We start from the raw sequence: 11,268 nt of genomic DNA on the forward strand, positions 1-11,268 counted from the left end.
ACAGAATTAAACTGCATAGATAGTGTAGCTGCAGTGTCTGTGTGCGCTGTGTAAACGTCACAGCCATGGGCAGGGCGTGTGTTGTGGTTTCCATGCTATCTGGACCTGAAAGGAGAGGAGGAGGAGGTGTAGTTCTCAAGCTTTGACACTTGGGGGTGATGTGGCAGACAGTTTTCGGCAGGTTGGCATTTACAGGGTCATCAAATCAAATCAAATCAAATGTTATTGGTCGCATACACATATTTAGCAGATGTTATTGCGGGGTAGCGAAATGCTTGTGTTCCTAGCTCCAACAGTGCAGTAGTATCTAACAATTCACAACAATACACAAATCTAAAAGTAAAAGAATAGAATTAAGAAAAATATAAATATTAGGATGAGCAATGTCGGAGTGGCATTGACTAAAATACAGTAGAATTCAGAAAGTATTCACACCCCTTGACTTTTTCCACATTTTGTTGTGTTACAGCCTGAATTTAAAATGGATAAAATTGAGATTTTGTGTCACTGGCCTACACCCAATACCCCATAATGTCAAAGTGGAATTATGTTTTTAGAATTTCTTACAAATTATTACAACTTGAAAAGCTGCAATGTCTTGAGGCATTAAGTATCCAACCCCTTTGTTATGGCAAACCTAAATAAGTTCAGGGGTAAAAATGTGTTTACCAAGTCACATAATACAGTAAGTTGCAAAGTTGCAATAATAGTGGTTAACAAATATCTGTAAGGTCCCTAGTCGAGCAGTGAATTTAATTAAAAAACAGATTCAGCCAGAAAGACCAGGGAGGTTTTCCAATGCCTCATAAAGAAGGGCACCTATTGGAAGATGGGTAAACAACAAAAAAAGAAGACATTGAATATCCCTTTGAGCATGGTGAAGTTATTGTTATCAATACACAAAATCACTACAAAGATACAAGCGTCCCTCTTAACTCAGTTGCCGGAGAGGAAGGAAACCGCTCAGGAGTTTCATCATGAGGCCAAAGCTGACTTTAAAACAGTTACAGAGTTTAATGGCTGTGATAGGAGAAAACTGAGGATGGATCAACAACCTTGTATTTACTCAACAACATTAACATAATTGACAGATTGAAAAGAAGGAAGGCTGTACAGAATAAAAATATTCCAAAACATGCATCCAGTTTGCAACAAAGCACTAAAGTAATACTGCAAAAAAATAGGGAAAAGCAATTAAGTTTTTGTCCTGAATACAAAGTGTTATGTTTGGGGCAAATCCAATAAAACCCATTACTCTTCAAGCATAGTGGTGGCTGCATCATGTAATGGGTATGCTTGTAATCAGGACTAGGGAGTTTTTCATGATAAAAAATAATAGGAATGCCGCTAAGCACAGGCAAAATCCTAGAGGAAAACTTGGTTCAGTCTGCTCTCCATGAGACACTGGGAGGTGAATTCAATAATAAGGCTAAATATACACTAGAGTTGTTCCTGAGTGGCCTGGTTACCGTTTTGACTTAAATCGGCTTGAAAATCTATGGCAAGACTTGAAAATGGCTGTCTAGCAGTGATCAACAACTAACTTGACAGAGCTTGAAGAATAAAGTCAAGATATTGTGCAAAAGCTCTTAGAGAGTTACCCAGAAAGACTCACAGCTGTAATCACTGCCAAAGGTGATTCTAACATGTATTGACATAGGGGTGTGAATACTTATATAAATGTTAATGTATTGTGGAATAGGTCAAGGGGTATGAATACTTTCTGAAGGCACTGTATTGTCATGAATCTTGCCCTGGACGCATCTTTGCGGATTGGTCACTAGATTACACAGCCACAAAGTCATAACATCTGATCTTAAACCTAACCTTAACCCTAACCTTAACCACACTGCTAACTTTAATGCCTAACCCTAACCTTAATTTAGGACCAAAAAGTACATTTTTGTTTTCATACATTTTTACAATATAGCCAATTTTGACTTTCCAGCTGGCCCATCCAGCAGAAATCGCTTAGTTCTGCCTCCAGGGCAAGATTAATGACAATAAATATCAACCTGCTAGTTTTCGAGGGAATGGCAAGAAGGAAATGAATGAGTTAGTGAAAAACTAATTGAATATTTGAATGAATGAACAAATGAATGAATGCTTGAATACATGTATAAATAAGATTGAGTGGTACTGGATAGCAGGGTTGGGTTCAATTCCATTTAAATTTCAGTCAATTCAGAAAGTGAACTAACCCTCATTGGAAAGCATTGAAGAGAATTGTAATTGTAATTTTAGTGTACTTCCTGAATTAGCTGGAATTAAGATGGAATTGACCCCAACCCTGTTGGATAGAGTGAGTGAATGAATAAATGAATGAAACAACTAATAAATGAATAAAGAATCAATAGATGTATATTAAAAGATGATGTGATTCTGCAGTGTCTCTCTGGGAGCTTCCTAACAGAGAGCAGAGAGGGAGATGAACACTCACAGTTAACGAATCGTGTCACAGCTCCATGAGAGAATGTTGAGTTGGAACGGACTCCTCCTGTTCTGAAGATTCCCACCTGTCTTCTTAGGGTCTGTGGTAGGGAAAACACACACACACACTTTTCCTCGTGGTTCATTTGTGGCATGTGTAATTTCAATGTGTGTAATTGATTGACAGTCATTACTGTTTACACACACAAACACACACACACACTTTTCCTCGTGAGAGGGCTTCAGTAGGGAAGCAAATGACTTCCAAACCACAGAGCCCCTGTTCCCTGACACAACTCTTTTGCCATGTTGGAGGGAAGTCAGCGGAACAGGGAGGCAGTCACAGAGGAGCTGGGGTGTCATTCCGACCAGTTGGTTGCCATGTTGGAGGGAAGTGAGCGGAACAGGGAGTCATGTCTGTGGAACAGGGAGGCAGTCACAGAGGAGCTGGGGTGTCATTCCGACCAGTTGGTTGCCATGTTGGAGGGAAGTGAGCGGAACAGGGAGTCATGTCTGTGGAACAGGGAGGCAGTCACAGAGGAGCTGGGGTGTCATTCCGACCAGTTGGTTGCCATGTTGGAGGGAAGTGAGCGGAACAGGGAGTCATGTCTGTGGGACAGGGAGGCAGTCACAGAGGAGCTGGGGTGTCATTCCGACCAGTTGGTTGCCATGTTGGAGGGAAGTGAGCGGAACAGGGAGTCATGTCTGTGGGACAGGGAGGCAGTCACAGAGGAGCTGGGGTGTCATTCCGACCAGTTGGTTGCCAGTTTGGAGGGAAGCAAGCAGAACCTGGGAGGGAGATGTCTTCCAAATGACTGGAAGACAGCCAGTCACTCAGAGAGATGCACTGTGGTGTGATTATTAATATCTGGTTGGGTTGCCAGGTTGGAGAAGATTTAACAGAACAGGAAGTCAGAAAGAGAGAAGATCTGGTGTGTCAGAGTAAGAGCTGGATGTGTTGCCAGGTTGGAGAAGATGGAGCAGAACAGGAAGTCAGACAAAGAGAGAAGCACAGTGGTGTCATTAAGATTAATGGATGAGGAGAAGGGAAGCAGCCTCAGGGTGGCTCTTAAAGAGATGAGGGGATGATAGGACTGTGACTGCTTACAGGAACAGAGCTAGCACAATGCAGGCTAGTTAGAGACACAGCTGGAATGATGGTTTTTACTGTTTATGTGTGTTATTGTTATTATGCTACACTGGTGTGAGTTTGAGTTAACTGGTTCGCACTGGGGAGTCCGAAGGTGTGTGTGTGTGTGTGTGTGTGTGTGTGTGTGTGTGTGTGTGTGTGTGTGTGTGTGTGTGTGTGTGTGTGTGTGTGTGTGTGTGCTTGCGCATGTACTTTCATGTCTCAAAGTCCTTTTTGCCTATAGCTGCAGTGTGGCATCCGTTGGCTGCATTCCAACTTACTGAACTGCTCCACATACAACATGGTCTCTTCATCCATCTGTGTGTGTTCATGCATGATTGTTTTTATCTCTGTGAATGTGAATTAGTCCTGCACATTGCTTGCTGAGATCTGAAGGGGCTTGTCTGACACCAGACTGTGTGGTCCCTGTCAAGGTCTTCCATCCATGCAGTGTAGAGGGGGGCAGGCTGAACTTAATCCCCAAAACAGGTGTGGCTAGTGGGGCTGCACCCTACAGCAGTCCCCTGAGGATCCAGGACAAGTGGGAACTGTACAACACAGCTAACAGCCATAGACAAAATACAATACCCATTCTGTTTGAGCAGCACCACTTATTCCCACAATGAAAGAAACATTGGGGAGAATTGGAAGAAGCAAACATATTTCAGATAAATGTTTTCAAGATTTTGACTGCCTGCGGTTATTATAGTGATTCTGTTTTAAGAACAGATACAGATTCTGTTTCAATGTGTCATGCATCTTGCACAGCTCTCACAAATGCTTGAACAATGGCACACATTGTGCAACTCAGGATCCTGCTGCCTTACAAGTTTTTTCTTTCTCTTGTAAATTCTTCTGGCTGTTTATTATGGCAATATAGCCTGTTGTAATTAAATGAATTGTTTGTAACATTTAGCATAAAGTGTATATTTACATGGCAGCTATTACATGGGAAGTCGTGTAATGTAAAATGTAGCCTGGTTTGTGGCGTGTGTAATTTCAATGTGCGTAAAATATTTCCATATATCAATAATGGGGTCTATGCATTACGTGTGAAAACGTTATCACGGGTTTGCAGTTTCAAACCAATACCTACTCTAATTATAGGCTAGAGCTATTCGAATCACACTGGATCGAAACATCAATAGGCCTACACGGTATTGCTAGATAAGATATGATTAAGTTGAACTTTTTCTTCAACAGATACGTAATTTGGATAAAAAAATAATGAGACCCTTTCCTCCTGTATCAGTTAGTTCTGCTGGGAAGGTTTGAATATGGGGGAGCAGCGGCGAGGGTATCTGGAAACTGATCCGGTGAATTGGAGATGGCGCTGTGTACAGTGTGAGCGAGTTAACAGCCAAAGTTTTCAGAGCGCAGGAAAGTTCGTAGGAGAGGTGACCCGTGATTCTAACAAGAGTTTTCTTCTCACATTACCATCGGGTTCGCAGTCCTATACTGCGGACTGGAGACACTGCGTTTCTGCTCAATGTTTCATGGACGGTTTGAATAGATTATCTCTAACGGAATACTTGAGAGCCAGGAATTTAGTCTACGGTTCGCTGCCTGTTCTGCAGTGCTGTAGTTTCAATGGGCTATCGGCTATCTGATCACAGTGAGTAGGCTGAACGCGATACGCTGTCTTGTTGTTGCATAGCCTACTTTTGTAAAGAAGGTGTGAGTTTGTTAGAATGAATTGCCGCTTTTGGTATTATGTCATGTAGGCTGGGGTGTTTTTAGAACTATGAATGACCCCCGTGACAAGGATTTAATACCGATATCTCGGAAACACCGACTCATGGCTGCAGTAATGCCCGGAGACGAGAGCCCATTGCATGGCAACACTTCCAGGGCTGATCGGAATGGGATAGGATTGGTTCACTGTTTTATTTGTGGAAGCGGCGTTTCGCCCGGAAAAGAATTGAGATTACAAGTGAAATATCCGAAAGAGAATGGTCCGTTTTTCCCGTTTTTACAAAACCAAGAGCCGGCGCCAGGGGCATGTGAAGTCAGCCCGGATGGACACGCTATGGTGTGCGCGGTGTGCCACTGTTTTCTGGGGGAGCAGTGGAACTCGTTCGAGCGGACTAGGACACCCATAGAGAAGCGTATGTACTGGCTGAAGAGGCCGTACCAGTGCGACTCTCGGCGGATACCGCAGGAGTGGAACATCTCCTATGATCTGGAGCGGAGAATCAGTGTCAGCAGCCAGAATTACGATGGGAACGAGTCAGATTTCTCCTCTTTCTCGGAAAACGAGAACATGTCAGACCAAGAACTGGATTTAGTAGACCGCGCCGGTGTGAGCAAGGAGAAGTACAAAACATCTGGCAGCAGCAGCAAAACTCCCAGAGACGGTAGCAGGAAGAACAACAGTGTTATCAGTGTTAAAAACAGCCCTGACTCTCAACGGGCTATCCGCTATCCGGTTGGTGTTTACCAGGCACAGGACTCGCCGAAATCGGATACTGCCATGCCGTCCAGGCGCGGTGCTAAAATTATGAATCATGTCTCTCAATCATCAGTATCTCTGTCCCAAGAGATTGTGTCCCAGAGATACTATGACAGCTCTCACGTCGACACACCTGTGCAGGACAACGGGATCATTATGCGCAACAGGCAGTGGCTAGCAGATGGGAATGTCAGACACGCTGACCCGCGCCCTCTCCAACGCGCAGCTGACAGCAGCTGTAGCTTAGCCAGGCATCCCTCCCTCATATTCCACCAGAAAGGAGAGGATCTCTCTGAATCTGCCGACGGGCTATCACCCATTGGCGCCGCTGTCACCTCTAGGCGCGACGCAGCAGCACCTAGAGAAAGTGTTCCGGGTAGGTTTACAGCCTCTGACAACTCTGACAATGACCACGAGATCAATATAACCAGTGACGACGACCGCGAGGTGTTTGAAGCAGCTGGCAGCAGCAGAGAGAGGGTATTGGCCCTGCTGAGACCACCCAGGGACGCTGCAGGGAGGGTCATTGCCATGCCCCAGAGTGGTGCCAGTGGTGGTGCCAACAGGAGTACCAGTCCCGAGGAGTGTTTGTGTTACATCTGCGGCAGCGGGCTGTGGCAGGGCGGTAGGTTCCGTGTGTCTGTGCAGAAGCAGGAGAGGGCAGCCAGTGAGCCCTTCTTCCCCTTCCTGTGGTTACACAGCCCTCCCCCTGGCGCTGTGCCCCTCACCCCGGGGGGCACCACCCTGGTCTGTGCCAGCTGCCACACCTCCCTCATGCAGCAGTGGCAGGGCTTCCAGCTGGCCGACGTGCCCGTTCTCCAGCGCCTCTACGTGGTCCCCCTCAACCAGGGCTCCTCCACCCCTGCACCAGCCTCAGGCCACCCTCCTTACCTCACTCCCCAGGAAAGGCACCCCTCAGAGCCCCCGGACCGCCTACCTAAGTCTCAGGCTTCCTGTGAGGCCTGTTTCCTCTGTGGCCAGGAGTGCAGGCGGGATGTGAGGGTGGCATATGCACGGGCCGGCGTGGGCAAAGCCCGCGGTGCCATGTATTTCCCCTTCATCAACCTGCTGCCATGCCCGCCTGGTGCCCAGGGAGTGAGGAACGGCCGGGTGCACTGCTGTCCTCCATGCCACGCCATCCTGGAGGAGATCTGGGGGGCGTACCTCCTCAGCCTCAGTGAGGACCTCATCACCTCTGTCACCTCCTTCCTGGGGAGGTACCACGCAGCGCTGGCCACGGGGGGAGCCGGACTGGCCCATTCCCAAAAGGGGGTGCCCTCCTCTTCCTCTGGCCATGGTGGGTCTGTATCAGTGTGTTACTTGTGTGGGGCAGAGCTAGAGGCCGGGGGGAAGTTCCAACTCCATGTCAACCCTCCCGGGCGCTGTGGAGAGAGAGAGCCCTTCTTTCCCTTCCTCACCATCCACCCCCCCGCTCCCCGCGCCAAACCTGCCGACGCCACCGGCCTGGTGTCAGCCTGTGCCCTCTGCTATCACGACCTGCATGCCCAGTGGACTCAACATGAGAGCCAGGGTTCTGCCACCTCCAGCTCTACAGCCCCAGGCCCAGCCTCCTCCACCCCCCAGCCGGCTAGTTCTCCCTGGGCCAGACAGTACAGCTGCGAGGCCTTTGTATGCTTCTTCTGCAGACAGGAGCAGAGGCGTCAGGGGGGGCTGTGTGCGGTCACAGTGGCCAGGCTGCCCGTGTTCCTGTACGCCCCACGCGGGCGCCGCACCCTCCTGGTGGATGATGGGAGGAAGCTGGTGATTGGCTCGTGTGTGGAATGTAAGTCCATGGTGCTGGCAGGACAGAGCATGCAGCAGGAGAGAGACAGGGACCGGGAGGGACAGAGAGACGGGAGGACAGAGACAGAGTCACCTCCTTCTACATCACACCCCAGACACAAGGTAAGACACAGGTTTTGGTCTTTTCACTTCACAGCTCCACAAGAGCAGTTTGTATGCGATCCGCAACTCCATGCTTCTCGGCTGAACCACAGGGGTTCCCAGGAAGTGTGCAGATGGTTGATGCTCAAAGTTGACTATTGTGTGTGCGTTGTATATTTTAGTGGTGTAGTATGCATCATTTTCAGTAGATTGTGTGCTTGTTCATGTCTGTTAGGTATTGGTGTGTAACCTAACTTGACGTTTGTGGATTATTTCAGTCGTATAATATTTAAGTGTGCCCGTGCCTGTCTGTGTGTGTACGTGGGGTTTACTATTCTCCTCCATTATGGGAAAGCTGCTCTGACACAGGGAGAAGTGAGAGTTGGTGTGTTCTCGAGTGTTATGGTTGTGTGTGTGTGTGTGTGTGTGTGTGTGTGTGTGTGTGTGTGTGTTCCTTTAGCTCTCTGACTGGCAGGGCTGTGAGCAGTGTAGGCAGGGGATCCGTACAGCACTGGAGCCCGTCGTTAGAAAAACAAACATTTGGATCAGAACTCTAACAGTAAACAACACAGAAAGACCGGGGGGATTTCAAGGCCACCGCTGGCCTCGTTTTCTTCTTGTGTGTGTGTGTTTATTTGTGTGTGTTTCTGGCCAAGTCTGTTTGTTTTTGTACATTGTTTTGGCTGTATACAGGATTCCATACATCAGTGCTGTGTGTGTGTGCGTGCGAGGCTACAACAGATTGTATCCTTTATCAGATCAACTAGAGACGGCTGATATACACTAATGATAATAACACTTTCCTCTGTGTCAGGAACAGCTGGGAACTCTCTATTAGACAGTGTGGTGTAATGATCATATCTGTTTAATAAATTCTGCTCTATCCAGTGTAAATATAGAGCGGAGGCTAGACTCAGTCATGTGTCAGTCTTACTGTATACTGTGTGTGTGTGTGTGTGTGTGTGTGTGTGTGTGTGTGTGTGTGTGTTTGTGTGTGTGTAATCATGCAGTGACTGATTCAGTGCTGCTGTTACTGTTCCTGGAAGTCCAGTCTATGTGGTCCAGATGGAGGTCTTCACAGAATGAGACCTCTACTCTCTGTCATGAATAAATGAATGGAAAAAGGAGAATAGGTCTTGTAGATGAACTTGTAGCGATAGACCTTGTTCCACGGAGGCCACAGCAGTAGTTACTGTTGCTACTAATTACACAGCTGCTACCGAGATGAATGTATCAAAGAAAAAGCAATGACTGCAACTCTGGTAGGCTCCCATGGTGATTCAATCAGCCGCACAAAAAAGACAACGAAAAACACCTACTGAAATAACCTCTAGAGCAGGGATGGGCAACTCCAGTCCTCTGGAGTGTCACACTTTCCCCCCATCCCTAGCAAACACAACCAATTAAACTAATTGCATTCTAAAATGAAGATCATGATTAGTTGATTATTGATTAGTTGTGTTAGCTGTTAGTTGAAGTGTGTGATTAAAGTGGGACTGCAGATAGAGAGTGGAGGAAGAGAGGAGGGAGAGTGGAGGAAGAGAGGAGGGAGAGAGGAAGGAGAGAGAGGAGGAAGAGAGGAGAGAGAAGGAAGAGAGGAGGAAGAGAGAAGGGAGAGAGAAGGGAGAAAGGAGGAAGAGAGGAGGGAGAGAGGAGGGAGAAGGGAGAGAGAAGGGAGAGAGGAGGTAGAGAGAAGGGAGAGAGAAGGAAGAGAGGAGGAAGAGAGGAGGAAGAGAGGAGGGAGAGAGAAGGGAGAGAGAAGGGAGAGAGGAGGTAGAGAGAAGGGAGAGAGAAGGAAGAGAGGAGGGAGAGAGGAGGAAGAGAGGAGGGAGAGAGGAGGGAGAAGGGAGAGAGGAGGAAGAGAGAAGGGAGAGAGAAGGGAGAGAGAAGGAAGAGAGGAGGGAGAGAGGAGGTAAAGAAGAGGGAGAGGAAAAGCATAGGAACAAGGTCTTCATTAAGGTACACTGTTGGGACTAGAGTTGATGAAGGAATCCCACAATACTTTTTCTCACGCTGCAAGAATGCATGTTTAGATTGATGCTACTCAACAGAGCAATATTTACAGTGTGAAACAGAGAGATGCTCAAGCTCATAATCAAAGATGATTGTTCACTGCGTGTGAATCATTTTATTGTTGTAATAACCATGTAGTTCCAGGTTTTGACGGAGTATGTCTGTCATACTGCTGGTATTCCATCCTGAGGTCCAAGCAGACACAGCAGTGGGAGGTGGGGATGTATTAATGGATAATAATTGAATCCCAGTAATCTGAACATCTTACTCCCCAGAGAGATCAGCTCATACAGAACAGTAGAGTAAGAACACATGTGGGCGTCGTTCAGCTGTCCTGTACCTATCTCTCTCTCTCTCTCTCTCTCTCTCTCTCTCTCTCTCTGTCTCTCTCTCTCTCTCTCTCTCTGTCTCTCTCTCTGTCTCTCTCTCTCTCTCTCTCTCTCTCTCTCTCTCTCTCTGTCTCTCTCTCTCTCTCTCTCTCTCTCTCTCTCTCTCTCTCTCTCTCTCTCTCTCTCTCTCTCTCTCTCTCTTCTCTCTCTCTCTCTCTCTCTCTCTCTCTCTCTCTCTCTCTCTCTCTCTCTCTCTCTAAGGGCTTTATTGGCATGGAAAACACATGTTAACATTGCAAAGCAAGTGAAGTAGATAACAAACAAAAGTGAAATAAACAATAAAAATTAACAGTAAACATTACACTCACAAAAGTTCCAAAAGAATTTCAAATGTCATATTATGTCTATATACAGTGTTGTAGCGATGTGCAAATAGTTAAAATCCAAAAGGGAAAAAAATAAACATAAATATGTATTTATTGTATTTACAATGGTGTTTGTTCTTCACTGGTTGCCATTTTCTTGAGGCAACAGGTCACAAATATTGCTACTGTGATGGCACTCAGTAGATATGGGAGTTTATCAAAATTGGGTTTGTTTTCGAATTCTTTGGCGCTGTGTAATCTGAGGGAAATATGTCTCTCTAATATGGTCATACATTTGTCAGGAGGTTAGGAAGTGCAGCTCAGTTTCCACCTCTCTCCTTCTCTGTCTAGTCCACTCTGTTTTGCTGTGATCATCAGGTATGTACAGTATATCAGATCACACCCTCAGAGAGAAAGCTAGATCAGAATCCCAGAGCAGGGTTACTTGGTGTGGGGGGGGTAATGAGGCTTACTTGGTGTGTGGGGGTAATAAGGCTTACTTGGTGTGGGGGGGTAATGAGGCTTACTTGTGTGGGGGGTAATGAGGCTTACTTGGTGTGGGGGTAATGAGGCTTACTTGGTGTGTGGGGGTAATGAGGCTTACTTGGTGTGGGGGTAATTCGGCTTACTTGGTGTGGGGGGTAATGAGGCTTACTTGGTGTGGGG

The sequence above is a fragment of the Salmo trutta genome, chromosome 29 (genome assembly GCF_901001165.1).
Source record: "Salmo trutta chromosome 29, fSalTru1.1, whole genome shotgun sequence".
NCBI classification, from domain to species: Eukaryota; Metazoa; Chordata; class Actinopteri; order Salmoniformes; family Salmonidae; genus Salmo; species Salmo trutta.